The sequence below is a fragment of the Salvelinus fontinalis genome, chromosome 10 (genome assembly GCF_029448725.1).
Source record: "Salvelinus fontinalis isolate EN_2023a chromosome 10, ASM2944872v1, whole genome shotgun sequence".
Classification (NCBI taxonomy): Eukaryota; Metazoa; Chordata; class Actinopteri; order Salmoniformes; family Salmonidae; genus Salvelinus; species Salvelinus fontinalis.
This window is the reverse complement of record NC_074674.1, coordinates 827,640-841,056: the sequence shown is the minus strand read 5'-3', so window position 1 is coordinate 841,056 and position 13,417 is coordinate 827,640.

Genomic DNA, 13,417 nt, shown 5'->3' with positions numbered 1-13,417 from the left:
CCCTTTTTTGAAGGTTTAATACATTTATACTCTGATTAAATGTCAGGAATTGTGAAAAACTGAGTTTAAATGAATTTGGCTAAGATGTATGTAAACTTCTGACTTCAACTGTGTGTATATATATATTATATATAAACCTTTCTTTGACTAGGAAAGTCAGTTAAGAACAAATTCTTATTTACAATGATGGCCTACCCCGGCCAAACCCTAATCCAGACGCGGCGGGACCAACTATGGGACTCCCAATCACAGCCGGTTGCGATACAACCTGGAAACGAACCAGGGTCTGTAGTGATGCCTCTAGCACTGAGATGCAGTGCCTTAGACCGCTGAACCACTCATTGTAATATGGCTTAAAGATATGAAGAAGTTTTGAATTAAAATTAGAGTTCAAATCACCTCAGGATGTAATATCATAGCTGATTTCAGAAGACTTGAAACTAATCTGAGGGTGCATTTCATAAACCATTCAAATTAATAACCACTGTGGAACCACACACACACACACACACACACACACACACACACACACACACACACACACACACAGAGTTGAGTAGCTGACTTTCTAAATGTAATAATTTACTAATTACCTATCTAAAACTATAATCATTAATATCACTTTTGGATTACCCAGACTCAGTAACATAATCTGATTACTTTCAGTTACTTTTGCCCCTTAAGAGGCATCACACACACACACACCCACACACACATACAGAGATGCACAGATCACACACACACTAGTGTCATAAAGCATCATTAGCATCATCCCAATGAACTTAATCTGAGGAATTAGTCACGATACTATTCGTTTAGCCGATGGCTCCAACTTAATCAAGACAAATTAGCAGATAAGGAAAAGGTGCTCATGAATATCATTACTCATTTAAAATGTCCTGAACAATCATTCTGATTCCCATATAAAATAGCCTTTTGAGTGACTAAAATATCACCCATAATATTTGTTTAGGATAGAAATCCTCAAAAATTTTAAATTATTTTCTTTCATGGCTAACCACCAGGACGTTTAAAAAGACAGGTTGATTAAATTCATGAGCTCACCTTGACTGACAGCTCGTTGAAACACCCATGTCAAGAAACTTGGATGCAGTGAGCAGTGTTGCAGGAAAATCATCTCAAGCAAATTTGGTGATTCACAAAACAACTCAAACAACATTGAAATTGCATTAACGCTGTTGTCAAAAATGTTTTATACATACACCGTTTGGCATGTGTCTTCTGTAACACTGCGTCAGGGTTTTCAACGACCCTCCCCCCCTTTTATCCATGCTAGCTGAAGACCTAGCTACTTAGTAGCTAGCTAACACCAGACACAGACGAAAGGAGAAACATAGAAGTATCTTTGCCATAGATGAATAGGGTCAACTTTTTATTATATTTGTTGACACCCTACAGTCATATTTTGGCATCAGTAGAGTAGCTATATATATAGCAATTTAAACCACGCTCCTCTGCAAAAACACACCTTCTCCGATGTTGGTTACAAGGTGGTACTTATTCAAATTAGGTGATACTTATTCAAATTAGGTAAGAGAATATCATGTTACCATTGGTGTATTCAAATAAGAGAGTTAGGGTGACGTCACCCCATCCCCTTAATAATCCTGCCTCCTGAATCCAAGGGTTTGACATGGGGGAGGGGACCAGTAACTTTATGATCAAACTTTAGCAATGTAGAAACAACAGATATTTTTCATACTTTGTTTATCATACTTTGATCTAGTTTCATCCAAATATCACCCAATTTCATGAAAAACATGATTTGGACTGTTCATTACCTTTTACATTTGTTTGCATTTCTTTACATTTTGTCTATGTAGTGCACTAGTTCTGACCAGGGCTAATAGGTCTCTGGTCAATAGTAGTGCACTATATAGGGAGTATGATGTCATTTGGACGCAGCCTCGGTCTTGCTGTTCAGAAGAAGCACTCTGTCATGTAGTCAGTAGCCTGGTACTATCTAAATGAATTACATTCAAGTAAAAGGGTCAATTTGTCATGTGTTTCTCCACTACGGGACAGCATCCATTACGGGACAGTTCAGGAAACATTTCATGTGTGAGCCCTACCAAAACATATACATCAATCAAAATCATTCAGGCAAGAAACAGCCCCATCTGAAGAAAGGCGAATTTCTGTATGGATTTCGCTTCCTTGCAAATGGAAACTGGCTAATGAATTTGGATCACTTCCTGTAGTTACATGCCAGAGTCCGTCAAGCAAAACCACTGCTGCTGTGGCTCCTACAATGGGAGGGATGGGAATACACTCTCTGTGTTGTGTGGGGATCGCTATTGATTTTAATTCAAATCTGGTTCTCTGGTACACCTCCTGTTCCATTTTGCCATGACATGTTTTAAATACAACAAATTAGCATACTACATCAATAGATGTACATTAACAGACCACCATGTTGGTTCGGTCCTGTATAGAAAATAAGTCGATTATGTAGGTTGATGTTAACAGCGTGCCAACCTACTATCGTTTCAATTCCCCGTTTTGTGTTCTGAATTGCTTTTCCATTCATTGGGACAATAGGAGACATTTTGAAAGATATATAGAAGATGTGTTTTCCTGCTTCTCTTTCACCACACAATTACTCCTACCATGCTTACTGTTAAGTTTATGCAGCATTTAATCTGTACATGAAGCTACCGTTTTGGTATACAGCTTTTAAAGCATGGACACATACTTTATGTATACATGAATGCACACACACACACACACACACACACACACACACAGAAATACATGCACGCACACACACACGCATGTTGCCACACACACGCATGCACACCAAGTTCACGCAATAAGACTTTGAGGAATGTTGTGCATTTTTATGTGTATAAGTGTGTATGGCACTCTTTCCTCGCTCCTCTTGTCTTCTCAGCAGGCATATGTTCCCAAACGGAGTGACGAAAAAAGCTTTAGTAGATTTCTACAGAGGCTTCATACCGCCCTTCACTGACATGCATTGTACATCACTGAATTGCCCAGCAGCACAATACCAACGACATTAGCTGTGTATTCAGGCTTTCAGATGTTATTTTAGAAAAGCTGCATGATTTCTGTGATGCAGGGTACCTAGTGGTGTCAACCATTTACACCTGGATGAAACTCACAGCATACAAGCTAAGTTTTCCTCCTGCATCAACGACAACATCACCACTAATGTTACGCCAATTAGAGAGAGCTTTTACTGTGTGACAGTAACTGTTGCTGAAGATCTCCTCCCCATCACGTCTATGTTTAGTGGCAGGGTGATGATGCCTCCACTATCAAGCCTGTCAGAACAAGACCACACATCCACATGAAGAGTAAAAGCTGTGCCTAGAACACTACAGGCCTGTATATGTGTATTTGACTATCTGGTATTTCAAATTATTTTTTCTGTGTATTTGAGCGCTTTCAAAAACACAGCCGAAAACAAGCCTTTTATTTGAGTATTCAAATGGTTTTTTGTAAAATAAAATTCATTTTAAATATACAAATATACCAAATTGTATTTGAGAGTTTTTTCAAATACTATTTTCAGATACCTGGGTTATGGGAGTTTGAGTCACTGTACTTTGAGTCACTCTACTATTTCAAAATACTTTCCATGTGTATTTCCAAAATATATTACTACTTGTCTTTTCAAAAAAAATATATCTAAATACTTACTTCCAATGTATGTGAAAGTAATTGAGCTATTTGAACCCAGGTCTAGAACACTCAAAATCAAAACAGAATGTATGTACAGTGTGTTCTTTCAGAGAGTACATGGTGGGTTATACAAAAACACAGTACAGCATACAGTTTTGTGTTGGAAACGTATATTTCTATGAATTCTGCAACATGTGTAGTTCTTTAAAAATTCCACATTGTAAATGGAATAGAATCAATAGAATGGATGCTTTTAAGTAGTTGCTATTTTTTCAATTTCTTAGTAAAGCGTTTGCAGTGTGACACATTACATTTGGTGAGCTTCAGAAACAGGTGTTCCTCTGTTTCATGTTCATGCGTTCTTCAACGCCTCCATGTTGTTTTTGAGGCTGGCTTTAGACATGTAACCCTGGGAGGATAAGGTGGCGGGTGAGGTACTGTTGGTGTGTGTGTGTGATGTGTGTAGGTGTGTGCTTGCATGTGTTCTTGATAAAGCACAAGTATAACAAGATCTCACAGTTTGACCAATTTCACTTCCGATGTCTGTTCAGGTTTTCACAAATGTCAAATTTCGAAGTTGCTCCAAAAGTCACATTTAGAATTTTTTGGGACACCCTGGGTTGCTCCTCCTGCTGCAGTTGCACCCTGGGTTGTACCACTGCTGTCACCGGTGCCTCTGGGCTGGGTACGTTTAGAAATTCATTCTGAATGTTTAAGTTAAATGTTAAGGTTCGGGACAGGGTTAAAACAAAAACAACTCCACGGTTAAGATGAGGCCATAATTTTGAATGTTTAAGTTAATTATTAAAACAAAAAACAAGTGCCTATCACTGGGATTGAACATGTGATCTTCGAAGTTTACAGCCTGATGATAATAGCGCTCGCCATTGCCCCTAGTGGCAAGTTTTGAAGGCATCTCCCGACTTCCTGGGTACCTGGATGGACAAAGAAACATAAACCCGGTGGGGGATACCTTTTTAGCTAATCAGAGTTAAAAGAGGGGAACTAACCAGTTCTGGTAGAAATTGGGCAGCAGTGTACTGCCCAGTAACTAACTATAAGTCCAATATTTCTGTGGGGTTATGGGATCTGTCTGAGCGTCGGACAAGGACTGCCTCTATGTGCCTCACGGCAGGCACTTGAGCTGCCCGTGGGACGGCAACGGGTATCTGGGGCTGCTCTGCTGCCACTCTATCATCGTCTCAGCTGGGAGGCTGACCTGAGACTGTCTGGATCACTTCCCCCCCTCACCAGCAGGTGATCCACGTGACGCCTCATCACCTTCCCAGCAACATCCACTCCGTATGAGAGAGAGCCTGTAGTGGTGACCACCGCTCCTGGTGCTATTTGCCATTCCCTGAGAAGTCCCTGAACTAGACGGGTGATCCTGCCTCCAGCGACCTGGCCGGTTTGATGGTTTTCCAGTTGTGGCCATCCATTCCTGACTGTGGAGAACTCTTGAACTCTTGAATAGGTAAAGCGGTAAAGCTGCCAGGAATCAGAAAACTCTGACCATCAATATGCCTCCTGTTGTCTTTTTCAAGGCCCTATCATTGTCTGGACTTCCCTCTCCACTATGCCATTCGTGGAAAAATGTGTGTGTTATGGCTTTACAGCCCCTGCTATATTTAGGAAAAGAGTTACTTGTCTAACAGAACACAGAGGTTGTTCTTTAATGGAAGCCTCTCAAACATAATCCAGGTTGAATCAGGAACCTCAGGGTAGTTGTTTAGGCCCCTTGCTTTTTTCAGTCTTTGCTAACGACGTTCCACTGGCTTTGAGTAAGGCCAGCGTGTCTACGTATGCGGATGACTAAACACTATACAGGTCTGCTACTACAGCTCCTGAAATGACTGCAGCACTTAACAAAGAGCTGCAGTTAGATTCGGAATGGCTAACGAGGAATAAGTTAGTCCTAAATATTTCCAAAACTAAAAGCATTATATTTGGGATAAATAATTCACTAAACCCTGAGCCTCAACTACATCTCTTAATGAATAATGTGGAAAATGAGCGTGTTGAGGTGACTAAACTGCTTGGGGTAACGCTGGATTGTAAACTGTCATGGTCAAAACATATTGCTACAACAGTAGCTAAGATGAGAAGTTTGTCCATAATAAGGCGTTGCTCTGCCTTAACAACACTATCAACAAGGCAGGTCATACAGGTCCTGGTTTTGTCGCACCTAGACTACTGTTCAGTCGTGTGGTCAGGTGCCACAAAGAGGGTCTTGGGAAAATTACAATTGGCTCAGAACAGGGAAGCATTGACTGGCCCTTAAAAGTACATGGTGAGCTAACATTAATGGCTGCATATTTATCTCTCATGGCTCCTAGTGGAAGAGAGATTGACTGAAGCTGAATGTACCAAGATGTCTGTTTAAAATACTAGCACACAGCTCTGACACCATGCACACCCCACCAGAGTTCTCTTCATAGTCCAAGTCCAGAACAGACTATGGGAGGCGCACAGGACTACATAGAGCCGTGATTATGTGGAACTTTATTCCACACCAGTTAACTAATGCAAGCAGTAGAATCAGATTTAAAAAGCAGGTAAAAACAGACCCTATTGAACAATGGGGACTGTGAAGACGCATGCATATGCACACATTGTGATATTGTTGTATGGTGGAATATTGTTATATGGTGGAACATTTTGTGTTGTGGATATGTGGTGGTGTAGGGATGTCGTGATGTACTGTTTAATCTTTAGCTCATTCAGTACAAACATAGTTCACTGTTTTTATCTTTTGTTTTATATGCAATGTGGGTGCTTTAGTGTGTTTGGACCCAAAAAGAGTAGCCTTGGCAGCAGCTAATGGGGATCCCTAATAAATACAACATACAAATACCATTACTCAAAGGCCCCTAAGCAGGATGCCGTCCACCACCGACAGTTTGTTTCTCAAGTTAAAAATATGGCTGCAACTCCTCCGTAGGACATTTGGCCGGCCACCACTCCTTGACAAAGCAGCTGACTTTGGAGAGAAGAGGGTCTCTCACAGTGCAATTCGAGCAGGGCTGAAGATGACAGCAAGTCCTTGGATTTCTGGAAAACTCTTTTCTGGGGGGGGGGGGGGGGGGGGGCACTTGCCACTTCCATTTTGCTCCAGCTTTCAGGAGGAGTGGGGTCAGGACAGAGGCCAGGTCAGGAAGAAAGCGGCTATAGTAATTTAACATCCCAAGGTAGGCCTGTAGCTCACTCACATCCTTGGGTCCAGGGGCCTCTTTGAGTGCTCTCACTTTCTTATCCAGGAGTTGAAGCCCTTTGGATGTGATTTTCTGCCCCATATACTCCACTTCGGGGGCCAGGAAAACACACTTGGATTTATTCAAGCGAAGCCCTGCGCTCTCCAGGGTTGACAGCACTGTTATGAGTTTTCTTTAGATGGTCTTCCTCAGTGACACCAGTGAGAAGGATATCATCCAGGTATACAGCAGTGTGGTCGATGCCGCCAACAGATTCTCCACTATTCTCTGAAAGATCTCTAAACAGAAGGTGTGTGTTCTGAAACAGCCCCTGGGTGTTTATTGTAACCACTTTGCTGGATTCTTCAGCCAGCACCAACTGCTGGTATGCGTGAGACAGGTCCAGCTTGGAAAAGCATGTCCCACCAGATAGCTTTGCGAATAGCTCCTCTTTCCTTGTCAGTGGGCAGCCTGGAAGCTACATTGGCAGTTAGCTTGTAATCTCCACAAATCGTGATATTTCCATCAGACTTCATTACTGGGACAATGGGGGCAGCCCACTCAGAGTAAGTAGTCTGGAGCCTATCCAGCTCTGCCTCGACCTTCTGTTGTAGTGCAAACGGCACTTGGCAGGCTTTGCAGAAGCACGGTCGAAAGGATGGGTCCACCTGAATTTGAAAACATCTGGTGCATGTTTTGTGTGCATGTCAAATCGCTATCTGCTTGTCAACCTTCATGATTGTTTTGAACATCCCTTGCCAGTCCAGTTGTAGCATCCAATCTCTTCCCAGCAGATTGAGCCGCTGACCTTGGACCACCAACATCTTCAGTCGTGTTGTTTGACCTTTGTACTGGACATTGATGCGCACTGCACCCAGCAACGGAATGTGCTCTCCTGTGTATGACTTCAGCACTATACCCTAGGGCTCCGGTTTCAGAGTGGGTGTCTCTTCTCCCCAGACCGCTGGCAGCACACATGTGCGATATGGCCTCGCTGTGACATTTTGCACCCTTAAAAACCTCTTAGATGTACATTTGAACATTTGATTATTTAATTTTTTTTTATGTTGATTTCCACCTAAAGAGACATACCCAAAAGTAACTGCTAGTCATGTGTAATTACATGATTCTTAAATGCCAAAACTTGGTATACTTGGAAAGAAGACATCTGGGAGATTATGAGGAAATGATCCGAAGAGGGATAGGAGTTACATAGTTCAGAATACACAAGATCAAGCACACACAAAATAACCGTTTTTAATGCTATTTTGAAAATAATCTTTCATTGACAAGCTATTCCTAAATGATTGATGCCCCAGAGCTGGAAACACATCCGATGGCTCCCAAAACAGGTGAACAGTATCAGGGGAAAAAATGTGATTGACAGACCTAACAACTAGAAATGGGAAGATGTTTTAGTAAGTGGTGACAGGTGCAGTCACTGGACATTTCCAAGTGTCCCTAAACCTCTCCAAAGTGGCACATGTCTGTAAATTAGATAATTCCAGTGCTATTACATATTTGCAATCACTAAATGGTATTTGTTCAGTATAAAAACACAATTTCTACCGTATCGTCCTCACTCAAACATTGTGGTGGTGTTTTGGCGTATCCAGGGTACATTCAAGCATCCTTTCAACTTCTCTGAAGTGTCCGAATGTGGTAATTGCACTGTTTTTGCACACTGGATGTGCCTAAAAGTTATTGTTCACTATAACAACAAAATTTCTACAACATCAACCTCTCTCAAACGTTGTGGTGGTGTTGGGTGACATACAGGGGATATCCAAGTGTTTTTTCAAACTCTCCAAAGTGCCTGAAAGTTTATCCTAGGCATATCCAATGTATTGGTCCCACACACTAATTAATTGTTTACAAAAAATATATAAAAGCAACAAAAATATATACAAAAAATATATATTAAAATGTCTTACCAAACACTAACTTGGTTACACATGTGTCATTCACTAAAAAAGATGCAAAAATATAAATAAACTGAAAATTTTTCAAATGGCATTCGTGTTCGTTTTACATCCCAGGTGTAGGATTAGATTTCACCATATCTTGTGCATGTCGTGAAGCAGTCCCTCTCAACCAGGAAACAAAAAGTGAACTGGCATTTCGGACAGAAGATCTGGAATATCACCCTTTTCCCCGTGTTTTGTGCAATGCTTGCAGTTCTTCCTTTTGTCTTTTGGCATGTGTGTAGGATAGTGGCACTCTCCCTGAATGGGGGGTCTTGTCTTGTGATGGTTGTGAGGTTGCTTTGGGCCCTCAATTCAGTAATTTCCAACACCAGCTGCTCTCTGAAGGCCAACTGGGAGAGAGGGGTTTGACCTTTAACTTTGGCCATCTGCTTGTGGAGAATGAAAGCATTTACTGTAGCAATATCCATTTCCTGGTCTTATGGAGGACCTGGTAGTAGCCTATCAGAGCATCAGATAGGTCGACACCCCTCATGCTGGCACTGTAGTCCTTCACAGAAACAGGGACATTCTCCTTTTTTCATCCTCCTTGAGACATGGTTGTTATTGAATGCCTTATGCGGTGTGGTGAGCATGGTTACTTCCCTAATGTCCTTCCATTTCACAAAAAGCAGTGTGTTAGTCCTGATCCAAAGTATGGTCCCCCAACTTTACTGTGTTTGCCATGTCGTTTACCTTGGTCTTGGAGAAACTTATTCAGTAAGGATGAATTGTGCCACAAGCCTCTATTTTCTTTTTCAAGAGGTCTATGAAAAGTGGATGTCGAACCATCAGATAGGGTGATTGACATAGCAGTGGGGGGTGAAGACCTTGACCGGCAGGGGCGCTTGGTGGGGAGGGGTGGCTCCCAAAGTCATCATCCAAATCAAATTGTTGTTGTTGATCAATCAGAAGTCATCAAAGCGGCAATAGGCCACAGTCATTGGTGAATAAAATAAAGGGATATGTTGTTAACCTTTATTTAACTAGGCAAGTCAGTCAAGAACTAATTCTTATTTACAATGACGGCTCAACACATCTGGTCTCCAGTGCGCCTCCTCGGGCCGGTGTACATGGCACCATCCTTACGTATGGTGTCCCCGGTTCGCCAACACAGCCCAGTGCGGGTTATTCCACTTCCCCGCATTGGTCGGGCTACGGGGAGCATTAAACCAGGTAAGGTTGGGCAGGCTCGGTGCTTAAGAGCTCCTGTACGCCTTCACGGTCCGGTCTATCCGGCGCCACCTCCCCGCCCCAGCCCAGTACCACCAGTTCCGGCACCAAGCCTACTGTGCGTATCCAGAGCCCTGTACGCACTGTTCCTTCTCGCCGCACTCGCCTTGAGGTGCGTGCCCTCAGCCCGGTACCACCAGTGCCGGTACCACGCACCAGGCCTATAGTGCGCCTCGAGAGTCCAGTGTGCCCTGTTCCTGCTCCCCGCACTAGCCTTGAGGTGCGTGTCTCCAGTCCGGTACTACCAGTTCCGGCACCACGCACCAGGCCTACTGTGCGCCTCAGCAGGTCAGAGTCTGCCTGCCTGCCCAGCGCCGTCGGAGCTGCCCGCCTGCCCAGCGCCATCTGAGCCGCCCGCCTGCCCAGCGCCATCTGAGCCGCCCGTCTGTCCCGAGCCGTCAGAGCCGCCCGTCTGTCCCGAGCCATTAGAGCAGTCCGTCAGTCAGGAGCCGCTAGAGCCGTCCGTCAGTCAGGAGCCGCTAGAGCCGTCCGTCAGTCAGGAGCCGCCAGAGCCGCCCGCCAGTCAGGAGCCGCCAGAGCCGCCCGCCAGTCAGGAGCCGCCAGAGCCGCCCGCCAGTCAGGAGCCGCCAGAGCCGCCCGCCAGTCAGGAGCCGCCAGAGCCGCCCGCCAGTCAGGAGCCGCCAGAGCCGCCCGCCAGTCAGGAGCCGCCAGAGCCGCCCGCCAGTCAGGAGCCGCCAGAGCCGCCCGCCAGTCAGGAGCCGCCAGAGCCGCCCGCCAGTCATGAGCCGCCCGCCAGTCATGAGCCGCCCTCCAGTCATGAGCCGCCCTCCAGTCATGAGCCGCCCTCCAGTCACACTGCCCTATGGGACTCCTTTAGCAGTGTACTTCAGTCTAACAAGCGATACTTAGCTTTCAGTGCTTTCTTCAAGTTCTGTTTGCTTTCTGCACTACTCAACACTGTGTGCATCAGGCCCAGCTAACCTAGCTTTGTTTACTTCAATCACAAACTCGCTAGCTAGCCATCATAACTGTGACTCCGCCTCCACAAGGTCTGGTAATCGGAAGTTGTAACCACGAATCATCAAACGGATTACTTTTGTTCTCCCTCTCAAGGTAAATCTGAACTGCTTTATTTCCTGTTTTACAGCGTTGAGTCCCTTACGGCCACATCTACAACTCCATCTAAAACTAACCCATCACTCCGGTTACCATAGCGAGTGACACATGGAGCAGGGAGGAGGGAGGCAGAGACAAGAAACAGCAACCAACCAAGCCGACTCGCGCTATAGTAGACTAATAGCTGCCTTAGCTAGGTTATTTATCATCAAATATGATTACATAATAGCTGTCTTGACTGAATCAAACCGGGAGAAGCTAGTTAAGATAGCTAGTGTTAGCATGCGCATTCTCATCCTCCAGTTGCAAATAACAACAATTCCATTCAGCAGCTTGGTCGTTGTAGCCTATCCTTTCTCTTAAACTTTTAATTCCGTCATTTTAATACCATCTTCCATTGATAGCGTATTGCCGCTTTGATGACTTATGATTGAGCAACAACAAGGAACAAGCGCCTCTCTCTCTCTTTCTCTCTTTCTCTTTCTCTCTCTCTCTTTCTCTCTTTCTCTCTCTCTCTTTCTCTCTCTCTCTTTCTCTCTTTCTCTCTTTCTCTTTCTCTCTTTCTCTTTCTCTTTCTCTCTTTTTCTCTCTTTCTCTTTCTCTCTTTCTCTTTTTCTCTCTTTCTCTTTTTCTCTTTTTCTCTCTTTCTCTCTTTCTCTTTCTCTTTCTCTCTTTCTCTTTTTCTCTCAATTCAATTCAATTCAATTTGCTTTATTGGCATGACGTAACAATGTACATATTGCCAAAGCTTATTTACAATATAAAAATGAGAATCAAAATGGTCAACGGGACAACAGTAACAACAATAACTAAGTGTCAAAATAACCATACATTCAACAATAACAATAAACATACAGTAGAGTACATGTGCAGGTTGATTGGTCTGTCAGACACTGTCCCTCAACTTATGGCAGGCAGCAATGTAGTGCGCTGCCAACCCACAGCTCTCTGCGTCCTCCCCCAACAGGACGGGTAGCCTATCCTCATCAGAGAGGTCTTTGAAACCTTGAATAAGAGTTTCAAATTTGGGGAAATGACACTCTCTAATTGTTTTATATTTTTGACATTTTGTCAGGAAATGCAGCTCCGTCTCAGGTTCTGCTGTTGTGCAGTGGTTGCACAGCCTTTCCTCTACAGGGAGCCAGGTTTTCCTGTGTCTACCCTTCTCAATGGCAAGGCTGTGCTCACTGAGCCTGTACTTTGTCAAGGTTTTTCTAAGGTTTTGATCAGTAACCATAGTCAAATAGTTAGCCACGGTGTACTGTCGATTTAGGGCCAGATAGCACTGCATTTTGCTCTGTGCTTGTGCTTGTGTTTCCCAATAAGCAATGTAGTTTTGTTTTGACTGTGTTGTAATTTGGTTTATTCTGATTGATTGGATGTTCTGGTCCTGAGGCTTCAGTGTGTTAGTAGAACAGGTTTGTGAACTCAGCCCCAGGACCAGCTGGATGAGGGGACTCTTTTCTTTGCTCAGCTCTTGGTATTGCAGGGCTTGGTAGTGATATGAGAGGGGGTCACTGGGGGTCTCTTTCTCTTTCTCTCTTTCTCTTTCTCTCTTTCTCTCTTTCTCTTTTTCTCTCTTTCTCTCTTTCTCTTTCTCTCTTTTTCTCTTTTTCTCTTTCTCTCTTTCTCTTTCTCTCTTTCTCTCTTTTTCTCTTTCTCTCTTTCTCTCTTTCTCTCTTTCTCTCTTTCTCTTTTTCTCTTTTTCTCCTTTTCTCTCTCTCTCTTTCTCTCTCTCTCTTTCTCTCTTTCTCTCTTTCTCTCTTTCTCTCTTTCTCTCTTTCTCTCTTTTTCTCTCTCTCTTTTTCTCTTTTTCTCTTTCTTTCTCTCTTTCTCTCTTTCTCTCTTTCTCTCTTTCTCTCTTTCTCCCTTTCTCTCTCTCTCTTTCTCTCTCTCTTTCTCTCTTTTTCTCTTTTTCTCTTTCTCTCTCTTTCTCTTTCTCTCTCTAGTCATACAGTACACAATTTTATTTTATGTTGTCCTAGGCCACCTGGCTAAAATGTTTGCTCGCTAGCCTAACTTCCTTTCATGGGCAACGTTAGCTAGTTAACATTATCCTTCTAGATCTAGCTACATATTGAACTTCTATCCTCTCAGTCCAGGGGCACAACGTATGAATTTACAGTTGGATCAGAATCGTTGTTATATTAATTGGCCAGTATGGAAAATGAAGTAAAACCACAAGTCAAAATCCCTGTCTCCATCCATGGCTAATTTAGGAAAGGGACAATTGTAGCTAGCTAGCTAGCCACCAGAGGACAAGAACACAACAAGATGCAACAA